The 15,075-nt window shown below is 39.3% G+C and overlaps 1 protein-coding gene across 4 annotated transcripts in view; it reads right to left on the reverse strand.

Annotated features, from left to right (window-relative positions):
• The window catches only part of LOC137267589 (histone-lysine N-methyltransferase MECOM-like), an 82,853-nt gene that overhangs the window by 26,589 nt on the left and 41,189 nt on the right, over nt 1–15,075 (reverse strand). The window contains exon 1 of one of the 4 annotated variants that reach the window (XM_067802079.1): nt 9,625–9,703. The exons of the other annotated variants lie outside the window; for them this stretch is intronic. The gene's annotated coding sequence lies outside the window, so the exon portion shown is untranslated. Of the gene's footprint in view, nt 1–9,624; nt 9,704–15,075 lie in introns of those variants that run through there. 4 annotated transcript variants of the gene reach the window in all.

The following is a 15,075-nucleotide window of genomic DNA, read 5'->3' on the forward strand; positions in this document are numbered from 1 at the left end:
TCAAGCCTCTCGTCGTGTTTCTTTGATTAATTCTCAACTATCAACAAATTAGCAGGATTCGGGGATCAATTACTGTTCTATCTTGGTAATATTTTCCATAATTCGCCCACCTGCCTCCAAGTTCATAATTAATTCCCTCTCATACATGGGACTAGTCATGAATTTCCATGAAAACCAATTTTTATTTGAAAAGATACGAGCAATTGGGAATGGAATAAACTATTTCATGAAAACAACAGATCAAATTTTTATAAGGGTATTTAACTGTAGCGATAGTTTCATGGCCATTTTTCTCCCAGCAGACTTTGACTAGCATTTTACAGTGTTCATAAATACATTGCAAATCTCTTGCAAGTTTTACTTCTATACAGCTTAATTAATATAGTATTCCCTTAGGAAGTTCAGCACAATCTTTTAAATAAACAGTCAAAAACTTTTACTGAATTTGGACAAGAATTCAATTTATTCCGACTGATGAAGCTGTTCAGAATTAGTAATGAAGAATGGTTGATTACTGTCATCTGTAAAACATCAATACCAGAAAACGTTAATTCAATTGTTTTATTTAGAAAGGTGAAGAAATAAGCAAAAATTCAACTCAACTTTAATATCACAAGATCTAATGCAGAAACCCGACAGAGCCTTGAAACATACATATGACTCAACACAAAGGACACAGACTGGACTGAAGATGACTATTTTGGTCCTGAACAAATGCGCATATCGAAAAAACATTATTTCTTCTATATACAACATTTGGTGATGCCTGGTGATAACTTTCACAAATGTGATATACATGCCAGGGTTGCAAGTGCAACTAAAAGTCATTTATTAGTAGTATGAAAGTAGTATTTATTTCTACCTAAGTCACTCCAAAAGATATGAGAGCATAACATCTTTAATTCATGAGGACTCCTTTTTGGAAATACTTTTTAATTAACCTGTTCTTAACTATAATTCATGGCTGTGTAGCAGTCAATTTCTAGTATAAAAGACATGGATGGTTTGACAGAAATCCATGTCAAAAGGCGTAAAGCTAGGTCGAGATGAACTAAATAATTTTTTTAAATATAACCTACCATAAATGCAACGATTCATTCAACACTGACCATAACTGTTACCAACAAACATCCACAAGATAATTCCATCATGGTATCTTTCAAATTAATTTAATCAATTGTCAATTTGATGGACGATTCTAACTGGCCATCCACTCTCTCAGGAGTTGGAGTATTAAAGCGTTTTTCTCACAGATGAATTTATGCAGGCACTTTATTTGATACTTGAAAAGAAATAGATACATCGGAAGGCAGGAGTTTAACCCCGTTTCCCAAAGACCGATCACAACAGGGGAAAGTAACTCCCATCTCTCATTGGCGATTGCATTAATTAGGCACCCTGAATGAGATGGGTTAGAATATATCTCTCAAAGAACTCTCGTGAGACCAAGACACTCTGTGTATCTCTTTGATCAGTTAAAATTAATAACTCATTACGAAAGTGTTAACGAGCTCGTCCGTTGCGACTACCATGGGTGATGAAGCGTCTGACTGGCAGAGGTCACATGGACGATCACATGGACAAAGTAAGGAGAAGTGTGAAGCATTTGTCATTCAAAGTACGAGTGTGAAATTTATTTCGGACACAAAACAGCAATTAAAGCTGGCAATGGTGGCAGTTATTATCAATATTGTCGCACGCTATCCTCCTGCTATTCGGAAACTATTTGGCTTACGATCATACTCTAATTTTCCTCAAGTGTAGAGACGGTGTCATATTAATAAGTGATGAATGATCAATGATTAACGTTGTAATTTGTCCAAATAATGATAGATTGTATGTCACAGTTTGACAGACGTATACACGTTTCAGAAATACCTTCATTAGAATCAGCATGTCGTTATTACAATTGTCATTTCCTCAAAGTATTTCCTACTTAATTTCCAACCTAATGCTTACTTGGATGAAATGTCAGGAAATGGGTGTAGATTGTTACACTTGCAAAGTGATGTGCATTGTTTGTTTGTTTGTTTGTTTGTTTGTATGATTCTAGACTACTGCCTGTCTCAAAGTGAGTCAGTGAATGAGTAAAAGGTATGGTCTTAAACCACTTTTAGCAATATCTTATCAATATCATGTTAAAGGTCACTAAAAGTAGTATTCAATCATCACATCCATGTGGGGAATCGAACCAGGGTCTTCCACATGATGAGCGAACACTTAACCCACTTGGCTACCCGATCATCCAGCCTGGCTTAAAAAAACTGCCCACTCAGATACCATGCTGCAGTATAACATGCTTAACACTCATACGCTCTGTGCCAACCAATCCTTGTTTTATCCTGTTCCTGTCCAGCACCAGGCAGGGTAACAACATCTACCATCCTTGAACATATTTTGGTAGGGCACAGCAGGGACTGTACCACTTAATATTCATTCTCCATTCTCTCTATCCATTAGACCATGGATAATGCTTAGCATTTACAGAATTCAACATTTAGAAAAAAGGCAAACCTTCACATTAAAACATGAAGCTGAGGTTCCTGCTTAAATAACCATTGTCGAAAACCTTGTGGACCTCAACATCTGTTTTCATTGTCTGACTGAAAATTTTAAAAGTTTGCCTTCTCTTATCAAATTAAATATAGCTTAAAGTTCCACACCATAAATTCTGACAATGTCTGTGATATGCCTCAGCAAATGATAACCAGATAAAATAAATTCCAGAAAATATTCTGGCGCCACAGAATAAATGGTATAAAGGTATAAATATTCTAATTTCAATATAGATGGAAAAATCCTGTAAAAGCCCAAAACTGTAATTGTAGCATGAGCTTATAGCTGTCGTTATATGTCATTTCTGTCTAAATTTCAGGAAGCTGATTTTCCGAAAAAGCACTTGAACATAATGTGAAAACAGATCCAAGATGTTCACTCTTCTAAATCACTCCCAAAGCAATACACAATACTTGTATTTCACTCTATAAAGATTACAACACCTGTATATAAGAAGAATGTTTCACCTGTGTCTCCTCGTCAACAGGTAGATATTTCACGGCGGTACAAGTTGATCAAAGAGAAAACACCTGTTGAACGAGCATAGACAGGGTGTTGTGAGGTTTGCCTCCCATCCCCTAATCCTCCAAACAATTTCAGACTCTGTGCAGAAACGGGTCGTCTTTTCATTGAGGTGCGAAATCCTCTGTCAGTCGACAAACACTTCTTGCTTGTTGTTCGTTCAAGAAGCCAGATAAATGAAAGTTGGGATGATCTCAACCGAGGGATTCTTAATTTCTGTGATTAGGGCGTGTGATGGTATTGTGATGGGTAGGAGGAAAATAGACAACCATTCAACCGAAGAGCAGTAAGAAGGTTAGTCACACTGCAGCTTCACAACTTTTGTTTGTCGGTGTGGTGACAAGGCTGTCGTAGCACCCTTAAAGTTACTATTGATGGTGGGAGGGCGAGTGGTAAATAAAATCAGCTGACATGATACAGGGATTCGTCTTTGATCAGTTTCACGCTATCTTTGATCCTTTATACATGGTTTCATAAAATTTTATGTGTAATTTTATACGGAGCTCATCTTGTCATATTTGTGTGACATCTCAAGCTGACACCTGGGGAATTAACAATTAACTTTCATTTCTCCATCTCCACCTTTTAGTCGTTTTTCTTTAAGTGTGGGCTTTTATATCTAAAGGTTACTTAAGACATTCCTCAAATTTATCACGACTTAAAGATGTGCTGATGTATTAGTCATCAATCTGAATGCGTGTGGGTTTCATTTAACCATTTGGAGGCTGACGTCTATATGTGAAATTCAGTTTAATATTCATTCTGCATTTTTGCATCATAAAATTGTATATCTGACAAATGGACCAAAGAGCATTCTCACAAGTTCAAGTCATACCCTTAGGTCAAAAAGTTGCCTACTACTTTAAAAGATCTTTTTTAATGTTAAGATTTAAAAGGGTTAAAAGGATTTAACTCTACTGTATATGTGGAGATGGATGAAGATGAATAAGAAATATTAAAACTTTATACACTGTATAATGCTCTTGGTTGAAGTTTGCTTCAAGGATCTTACTGATGTGAGAAACATTTGACATCATGGCAAAATATACATTTCTCAAACAATTCTGACCGGAGCAATAAGATAAAATCTTCAAATTCGTATTTATTTTCTATTTTGTTTCGTACAAATGTCCATGATACCTCAGACAACAAAGCCTGTCTAAATCTAAATCCTTGAAACCAGTGACATGCTTTCATATGTCAAATGTGTTTTTATCAATTTGGAAACTTCTAAGTAATCCTATCCAAGGTTTAACGGTGGGGGGATACTTGCAAACCACAATGCTTTTCCCACAATATCTCTCAGCCTGCTGGACACTTGACAAAACCTTCGAGCTGGAGACATCGAGATTAGAAAGGAATGATACATGCTAAGACTATCATTATGTCTGATTATGTAGATTCCATGTTTCATTTGTTGTCCGTTGTTGTTGGAAATATAGGCTAATACAGGTATCATCGCTATTTCCTTTAACCTGCATTAGCAATGCATCATTGTAGTCTTTCCACTGCCATCATAATGACGTGTGTCAAACGTCTCCCTAAATCTGATCTCCAGTGTCCAACAAATTGATGCAGCTTTCTTCACTGAGAGGAAGATCTATTGTCCCTTATATCCTTTTCAAGCCCCTTGACACATGAACAAACAATCATCTTTGCAGGCGTGTCCAAGAATCTTTGGAGGTGATTGTTACGATATCGTATTGTCTGAGAGGTTGATACGAAGGTGTATCAACCAGTCAGATACACGAAGCCACACAGTTGACTAACACGCGGACAGCAGCCATGAAACACACAAGGCCATGCAGGTGTCCGTGCCCAAAAGGATTACCTTCGTCTTCTGATGTTGGCCCCGGTTGGGGTGTTTCTGCCCCGAGGGCCACACACCCCAACAATTGGGGTTGGGTAGAGTTGAGTAAGAAGCTATTAGATGTATTTAGCAAGGAGCAATGATAAAGGTTTGAACACACTGTTAGAGAAAGGATTTTGAGGACAATCTTGAGATGACTGTCCACTTTGAAGTGGACATCTTGTCTTGTTTGATGACATTATCAGGGATTGACCATCACTGTTGGGGGTGGAGAGCAAGGGTATCAACGCTAGTAATCTCTGAAAGTATTCCGGGGAAGACCTTTCAACATAATAATTACAGATAGTTTGAAGATTCCAGAAGAATTCAATCCAACCTCAAGACCACCCATATGTAATTAATTCCAGATTCCCATTTTGCAAATAATCCTTGCAAAGTCCAACAAAGGTAACAAAAGGGTAACATCCTGAAACTATGCACATATGTCCCACACATCATTGAGAACCCTTTCAACTGGATCAGGCAGAGTACCATTTCATTATCATACTTATTATTGTTGTTATTGTGATTATTCCTCAAACTATTATTAAACCTTGGTGGTGTAGAGGATACAGCATCTGCAGGTGAGCACAGAAAGTCTGTGATTTAATTCCCTCCCTAGTCATGACAATGAACAGTTTGCTGGGTCACTATTGGGTATCTATGTTAAGCTCAGCATTCATGTTTAACTGAGTGGGGTATCCATGTTAAACTAGGTGGTGTATCAACTAAGTGTGGTATCCATGTTAAAGTGAGTGGGGTATCCATGTTAAACTGAATGTGGTAATAACTGAGTGTAGTATCCATGTTAATCGGAGTGGGATATCCATGTTAAACTGCATGGGGTATCTACGTTAAATTGAATGAGGCATCCAAGTTAACGTGATCAGGGTGTCCATGTTAACCTTTGTGGGGTATCTATGTGAAACTGATCAGGGCATGCATGTAAAATTGAACAAAATGGCATCGATCAGGATTCATAGAAAAGAAGGAGTGAGTTTAGTTCTACGCCTCTTTTAGCAATATTCCAGCAACATCACAAAGGAGGACACCAGCAATGGGCTTCACACATTGTACTCAAATGGGGATCAAACCTGGGTCTTCAGCTTGATGAACAAACGCTTTAACAACTTCGCTACTCCACCACCCTAGATTTATACAGGCAGCAGTACACATCTTGACACAAGTGAAATAATCCTGACTATCCATTTCACCTCATTTACCTGGAGCCGGGGATCAGATGATGTCCTGGAGTAAACACAATCCATTTCTGATACAGGATGAAGTCTTCATCATCCTTTCCAAACATATTTCATAAACTTCTATTCTTCTTTGAAACATAAATAAAAAAATGTAAAAAAAAATTGTAAAAGACAGACAAGGCATTTCAAAGAAGTTGCTCATTCACCTGCCATTTGTAGAGCTTTTTTCTTCGCAGGAACATACACAGCTTAAATGAGACGACATAACATCCATCCGTTTGTTTACTTAATACCTTATTTCAAAGCATTCTATACAACAGCAAGCCATGCACAGACAACATAAAAACATTATAAAGGATTATTACAGCATAATGCATCATAACTCGGAAGATTGGATCCTCAAAACACTTTCAAATTCTTAAACAAACTTTCATCGAGTTTTTTGAGGTATATATTCAAATTATACAATAATCAAACGGGTCTAGTGCTCTGGTTGTTCAGCATTGCTTTCTTGCCATCTCATGAACAAATTGGCAAAGGTGTGTAAAAAATTTAATGTTGTTCTTTATGGTAGTTAATACGATTACCATACAGGCATACAACAATGTGTTAACTGCACTTGGTGTGTTGCATACAATACCTTGTCACAACGTACTGTCCGACACTCCACACACTAACACAGAGATTCAGCCGAGCTCGTGAAACCCTATTCAGACGGCAAAAACAGATATATGTGTTAATTCAGATTTGTTTCCCCCGAGTGATTCACAGTGATGGGACTTGGACACGTAACAGTTTTGGAATTCATCCCAGAAACATCATTATACTATAAAGCCCACTTTTGTCGCTTAACGTGCACAAAAAATTGATCTTCGTAGTCAATGTAGCCAATTTTCTCCAGCAGTGACCTGGTAGACACCTGTACACTAACGAGATAATACCTGTGTGTCTGTTCAACCATCCTCGTAGTAAGTCATCCTTTTTTAAGTCTGAGGTGAGTATGGGAAAGGTTATCAAGTGCAGAGACACCCCGTTTAGGCCTATTAGCCTTAGACGACAAGAAGATAGGTGTGTTGGGAGAAGAGAAGACAGGCAGGATCTCGCGATGCATTTACGGAAATCACTGACCCCACGAAGACTGTGTGAAGTTTGTCGGTGATGCTTGTCGGAGGAGCTATTAGATGACAATCTGAGTCGGCTAGCTTGTGATGGACTTGTAGCGAGCTATTACACTGACAATACAAGCTGGCATCACTGCTCTCGTGACTACCCTCTGTACCCCAGGTGACAAGACGTATTGAGCTCACAGTTTGATACACCTGGGAAATGTCACATCGAGACAAACTCTCTCACCTTCCAACTCACTGTCTCATTGAAAGTTTATGATTCATCCGATATTATTTTCAAATTTGCATGGCTCATTTTTCTCACGTAGATTGTATATTTATATCAAAACAGGGCAATAATAGGATGAATGTATTATAACAGTGTCCGTGCTAACTTTCTCACTGTATACGTGTGATTGATCAAACTAGCAGTTGGATCAATTTGATCCATTTAGACTTGAACTCTTTCTAGTGCATGTATAGAATTAGATGCGGCCAAACCTCATCCACATCAAGAAATCACTGCTAAAAGTATAGTCGATTTTACAATAGTAACTAATGCATACCGTGAAATTTTCAAGGTATCTTAATTTCAAGGCATTTTATTTTCAAGGTATTTTATTTTCAAGGTATTTCAGGTTAGAAATGCAACCTTGAATATATTACATCCATGAACTTTTCTGAACTTCAAACATTTGAGTTAAATTTCCTATGGATAAGCATTTCAACTGCTGGCAACCAATGACTTCCTGGCATAAGCAGATATTTGTTACAGCAGTAATACAGCTGTATGATGTTGTTTGTAAACAAATGAGTCTGGACCAGACAATCTAGTGATTGTCATTATGCCATATGATGACAGATTGTGTTTATGGATTGCTATGAAACAGTGATGAATTCTTTCATATTCCTTTACTTAATCATGACACAATCATTTTAATATGAAAGGTTTGAGTGGTTTTAGTAAAAAAAAATAAAACTGACACTAGCAAAGGAAAGCATCCAATTACCTGAAAAATATCAATTAGTTGCTTAGTAACTAAAATAATGAATGTCAGTTAAACGATGACCATGAAATAAAATTGCAAAATGTAACAGATTGGCTATAAAATGTCCACAATATTTATTTTGGAAGAAAGTGCCTCAAAATACCAGGCATTTTTTCTGCGCCCTGACAGGACACATCTAATGAGAAATAGCAAAGACTATCTGTGCTACTTTGATATGACTGTATCACCAACGACTTTAAATATTTCCTTGGTAAAAGTCAACGTCTCGGACACCACAGCAAACAAAGTCCAAGGAACTCTAACATTTGAGCCATGTTAATTTGCAATAGAACAAAGATGGGAGACAACGTGAAGTCTAGAACATGTCACGACTCCAATGTGTATTACCTCGAAAACAATCAGCCCAACCCAACGACCATCGAGACGCAGTTCGACTACTTACATTCATTTCTCACATGTATATTTCGACGCAGAAAAGGCCCCTTGGCACAGTTTTATTTGTACGACATTTTTGTTCAATTATCGTTATTGAGCGGTTTAATTGTTTAAAATAAAACTCCTAAATTGGATTATTTGCAGCTTCTTGACATGTTGACTGGCGGACGGGGTTAAAGACGACACAGGCGGGAACACACAAACGGCAAGTGTAACGTGTTTGTTGCAGTGTGTGACAAAATGCCGAAAATGGCCAACTTGCCATGCTTGGCGATCTAAGCAAACAAGACCGACATGACAACTACAAATTTACATTTGTACAAGTTATTTGCCGCAAACCGATTACACACACACACTGTGTGCTGGTCGTCTTCTCAGCCATTATCTTGTTGGAGCCCCTTCTCAACACATTTAAATGCTCGTCGTTTACATGGCTAAACTTCCGTCAGAATTAAATTGTGATTAAACAATTCTTGGGGAAAGTGATACCCATACACAATACTGCTGAGCAAATAATGAAAGCTTGATGAAATAATCTTATCTGCCATACCAAAATATTCAAAATGGGACAAATAAGTGAATAGTTGGTATGTTTACCTCATAACATAATGAAGTGTTGATACAAATATAACATTTTTTTAAAAATCAAACCCAAATTAAAAACCTAAAATATTCCATTTAAATAGTCTAAAGAACACAAAAACTTCATGATTTTTCAAAACGTTTTCCGACCATATTTTATGATATTAAAAAATTCTGAAAGTGAAAACATAAACACTCAATTCTTTTGCACCCGTAACACCATTAAAACAGCCACTAAAATCTTACAAAAATGCTTTTTCAAAAACTTCATACGATGATTTTTCAAAGATTCCAAAGTTGAATGTTAAAATCCATATTCAAACCTAAAAAAAGAATAAAGGAATAAACATCATTACTCATACCTTACAGAAGGAAAAGCCCAACCATTCTTCTACAACTGCGAGTAGATTGTGAGCGATTGTTATGCACAACAATATAATGTACAACAATCATAACGCAGCTATGCATTACAGTGCTGTTACTCCCTTGTGGGATATAAACAGGCTGATTGAGTGGCGGGTGTGAGAACCACTGTATCCCACAGAGAGAGTATTATACAATATGTGCACACACACTCACACACGTTGGAATTTGGAGGAAGGAAAGAAGACAGAAGGATGTGAATGGAGGACAGCTACAGGCGGTCATCACTTGGACAGTCGCATTCTTCATACTTCCTTATATAGACATTCATATACTGATCGTCATCAATCATTAGTTTATTGGCAGTGATACTCCTGTATTTGCGAGTTCAAAGGTTTTTAGTTAAAGAAGATAGAAATGAGACTCTAACTGATGGAATTACAGTTTTGTTGGAATAATCTGTTATATATTTGTGAATTGTGCTAACTTTTTTTGATTTAAGGAATAAAATGATACTATTTTTGTAAGTTTTATTATAGTACTTCCTTGATTCTTACCTTTTTAAACTTGCATAGGTCACATACATCACTCACATTTCTCCCTTGATAAATAACGTTGTATCAAATGACACAAAAAACATTATCATATCCAATCACATTTCACTAAATGTACACAGCTCATCATTAACTTCACCTAGGCATACTGATGTTATATCATACATCATTATCCCCGCATAGACATCACTAACCCCCACCCTAGACATCACTAACCCCCACCCTAGACATCACTAACCCCCACCCTAGACATCACTAACCCCCACCCTAGACATCACTAACCACCACCCTAGACATCACTAACCACCACCCTAGACATCACTAACCACCACCCTAGACATCACTAACCACCACCCTAGACATCACTAACCACCACCCTAGACATCTAAACCCCCACCCTACACATGACTAACCCCCATCCTTCACATGCCTAATCCCCTCTACCCTACACATGACTAACCCCCATCCTACACATGACTAACCACCACCCTACACATGACCAACCCCCACCCTACACATGACCAACCCCCATCCTTCACATGACCAACCCCCACCCTACACATGACCAACCCCCATCCTTCACATGCCTAATCCCCTCTACCCTACACATGACTAACCCCCATCCTACACATGACTAACCACCACCCTACACATGACCAACCACCACCCTACACATGACCAACCCCCACCCTACACATGACCAACCCCCATCCTTCACATGCCTAATCCCCTCTACCCTACACATGACTAACCCCCATCCTACACATGACTAACCACCACCCTACACATGACCAACCCCCACCCTACACATGACCAACCCCCACCCTACACATGACCAACCCCCACCCTACACATGACCAACCCCCATCCTTCACATGCCTAATCCCCTCTACCCTACACATGACTAACCACCACCCTACACATGACTAACCACCACCCTACACATGACTAACCCCCATCCTACACATGACTAACCCCCATCCTTCACATGCCTAATCCCCTCTACCCTACACATGACTAACCCCCATCCTACACATGACTAACCACCACCCTACACATGACCAACCCCCACCCTACACATAACTAACCCCCATCCTACACATCACTTCCCTACCCTACACATCACTACCCCCACATAAAAACACAACCCCCAACCTACACATCACTAACTCCACCCTCCACAACAACAACAACAACAACAACAACAACAACATCAACAACAACAACAACAACAACAACAACCTTTGATCTTACACCCTATTCATCTGAAACCCATCACTACCCACGTATCATGTTTTAAACACTTCAATAACATTATTGACATTAAAACTGTTCAACGGTACATTACGAATCTATCCCTTGCCTATCAATTACTCATTTGGACAGATACTTCAAAGCAGCGTGGCATGTTTTTCACAAGACAACCACATCTGTATGTTTTAGCAGACAGATTCGGATGTCACCAGCTGTCATAGAAACCCCCGACAGACGAGAACTAACCAAAACCTCAACAATCTGTGACAGTCATTTTATCGACGACATCGAGCTGATGTCCCAGTTAATTTTCTAGCCATTGTTTGTCTGCCGGACTTCTATTGCACTTTTCACCGTGCTAGTCACCACTGGCTTAAACTCAATTAATTACAGGTAATGCATTGTTTTCTGTCAGGTCTCTCAACATGGCTAACGCACCTGAAATCATCGTTGGCTTTGTAGTCGAAATCAATTAATGACTCGTGTAATTTAATATTGGCGATGATATCAATATTATCTGCTAAACAGATGGCGAGGAATTGATAAATCTCTTCCAACTTTTATTCCAATAAAAGGCCCAGTCACTGATAGCAAGTTGCCTCTCTGGCAAACATAAACCTCGTTAATCAATTGCGGGGATGTCGCCAGGTAGATCTGAACCAGGGAGAAGCTGCGAGTCTGGAGGGGGGGACTCTAATTGGTTGACTGAGAGGATGCCTTACTGCCTCACCAGTGGTGTTTCTAACTCTGTTATGTGGGAAACAGCCCAGACTGGGCCAACATTGCTCGTGCCCCTGTCCCATTACTATCATCCTTTAAAAGCTTGGTCAACACACTACAGGGAGTACCGTTTGCCAACAACATATTGTCTTTGAATCGCAGATTTCACTGAGCTGGGTGCTGTTATGTCATTTGTCATTTGTCAAGTGGTCTAATCAATCGCGCTAAATGATACCAATAAATGTCTCGGATTGTCCACTAGGCCTTCGATGACCTTTCTGTATTACCGGGTCTCCAATACACACAGTTACACCTCAAATACTAACTTTGTCCTAATGAATTTCTACCATATGCTATGATATTGATATCTGGACATCGGATGCGGAATGGCTTTTCAACGGCATTTCGACTTGTAAAGAGGTGCAATAGATTCTGGGTGGGAGATAAGGGAAGGAATATTAGAGCTGGTGTTGTTGGTTCTGGGATAACAATTTTATTATGATTGGACCTTCCATGACTTGTATTGGGAATGTAGGGAAAGATGCGAGTGAGTGAGTGAGTGAGTGAGTGAGTGAAAGAATGAGTGACTGAATGATTAAGTGAGTGAGCCTGTGAGTGTGTGGATTTGTGAAAAAATGAGTGGGTGTGATTGTCACTTGATTTCTGAGTAAGTGAGTGAGTTGGTGTGTGTATTTGTGAGTGAGTCATGTGCTGGTTTTCGCAATGTTTTATAGATTTCTCTATAGCATACATCAGGCCACCACAAAGCTACTACCTACTTCCTCCTACTCAAGATTATGGTAGGTTGATCTTTGGACGAGATTTGTCATGCAAATTAGGTGAGGTTGCTGTAGGGACAGGTACTTAGGGGCTGAAGTTGGTAGTTATGGCACTCAGACTGGGTGGGGTGAGGGTGGTGGTGGGGGTGGGGGCTACAGGGGACAGGGACTCAGGTTAGGGGGTTAGGGGGTGAGACTGGTACTTCTCTCAGATTAAGGTGGCAACATAGGGACAGACTAGGACAAGGGGCAGGGGACAGACACGTACATTAAGGAAGGAGCTGAGGGTGAGGCACGTGGATTAAGGGGTGGGGCCAGGCACTCAGACTAGGAACGGGGGTGGGTGATCAGGCACTTAGTCGAGAGGTAGGGGTGGGAATCTGACAATCAGATTATTGTGGTAGGGCTGGGTACAGGCACTCAGGGGAGGGGAAAGGGGCCAGGCACTCATGTGAGGGGGGTGAACTGGGAATGACAGGATTACTGGGTAATGACATGGGGGACTGAGAGGCATTATCACCAGGTACATACAGTATCATGACAACAACCTACAAGGTTTAATTGACACTTACCCTGAGTGTAGGCAACAGGAACATCTGTCTGTTACTGCTGTGTGTTTCAAGCACCTCTAATATAACCAGCACTTCACACAGAAAGAAAAAACACATATCTTCATTCAAAAAGTGGTCAATAGCACCATCCATGATTTATCACAGACAACGACGAAGTGCATACAGAACCCTCCCTGCAAATCTCTCACAGCTGAGGGGTGACAACCACAGCCATTATATTCCCTCTTCAGGGTTGGGACTTCTATCAAACGTTTCACTTATTTAACTGTTAAACTCAAAGACGTAAAACTCAAAGACCGAGGCATGCATTACATTAAGTCTGGACCATCATGAAGATAGCCACACCAACAGAAATTGGAAACCACAAGCGATATTTACAGCTCCTTCAAGACAATGGACACATCCTCTTCCGACTGAAACATGATATCAACTTTTATCTTGTAGAATTTATTGCAGATGAGTGAGTGAGTGAGTGGCTTTGAGTTGTTTTCACCAATATCCCAGCAATGGTGGAATTTGACCCTTATAGTTGAATGGTGTCACCAGCAGAATTTCAAGCACATTTGATCATCATCATATACTGGGTGCTTTAGAAGTCTAATAATGACCAGAAGAATATAATGAGATACAAAACAACTACTGTCTGATACGAGGAAAATATCAAGCGATACAACAAGAACACCATGTGATACAAGAACACCATGTGACACAAGAACACCATACAATACAGGAATACCATGTGACACAAGAACACCATGTGATACAAGAATGCCATGATAAGAAAACATCATGGGATACAAGAAAATTGGAATTCTCATCAAAGTCTGAGCAGTTGTAGTTGGTTTATCTCTCCACCAATCAGGAGACTGGCGAGACTGACAACCACTGTTCAGCCCAGGCAGCGCTTGGTGTCAAATAACAAACATACACTTTATTTTCCTGCATAAAAAAACCAAGGAGGCAAGTTCTCACGCATAAATTTGGCTCAACATGTCTATTAGTTGAGAGCACATGGTTGCGACATCTGTCTTCCATTTTGGCTCTGTCTCAACTCTCTCCCATCCTCGCTGCAGTTGATAAGGACACCACACTCACAAGCTCTTGGCTAAACTTTGTCATCTATGTCATGTGCTGAGGGACTGGTTTGGGCCATTTAACAAACTTTAGTTTGGGTCATCCATAAACCTTGGTTAAACTTATCACTAGTTTTGGTGGACACTGTCACAATCACCATTCGTGAAACACAAACACAAAAGCACATTGCTGTTGCCAGCTCAGGAAGAATTAATTTCTAAAATCAATACAGAAAACTAAAACAGATATTTTAATTGTGGGTACACCTAGTAACTGCATAGTAGCTGTTGAATTAATCAATATTGATTTAATCTTGATCAATAATGAATGATCAGTACTGACCTTAAGTTAAGATACTTAATACTCAACAGACTGATTCTGTGATTGATGTAATATTTTCAGGACAACTTAACTTCCAAAACAACTTCTTAAATCTAAAAAGATAAAATCTAGATAAGACAAAATACATTGTACTGTGATGCTGACATTTAACAAAC

The sequence above is a fragment of the Haliotis asinina genome, chromosome 16, assembly GCF_037392515.1.
Source record: "Haliotis asinina isolate JCU_RB_2024 chromosome 16, JCU_Hal_asi_v2, whole genome shotgun sequence".
NCBI classification, from domain to species: Eukaryota; Metazoa; Mollusca; class Gastropoda; order Lepetellida; family Haliotidae; genus Haliotis; species Haliotis asinina.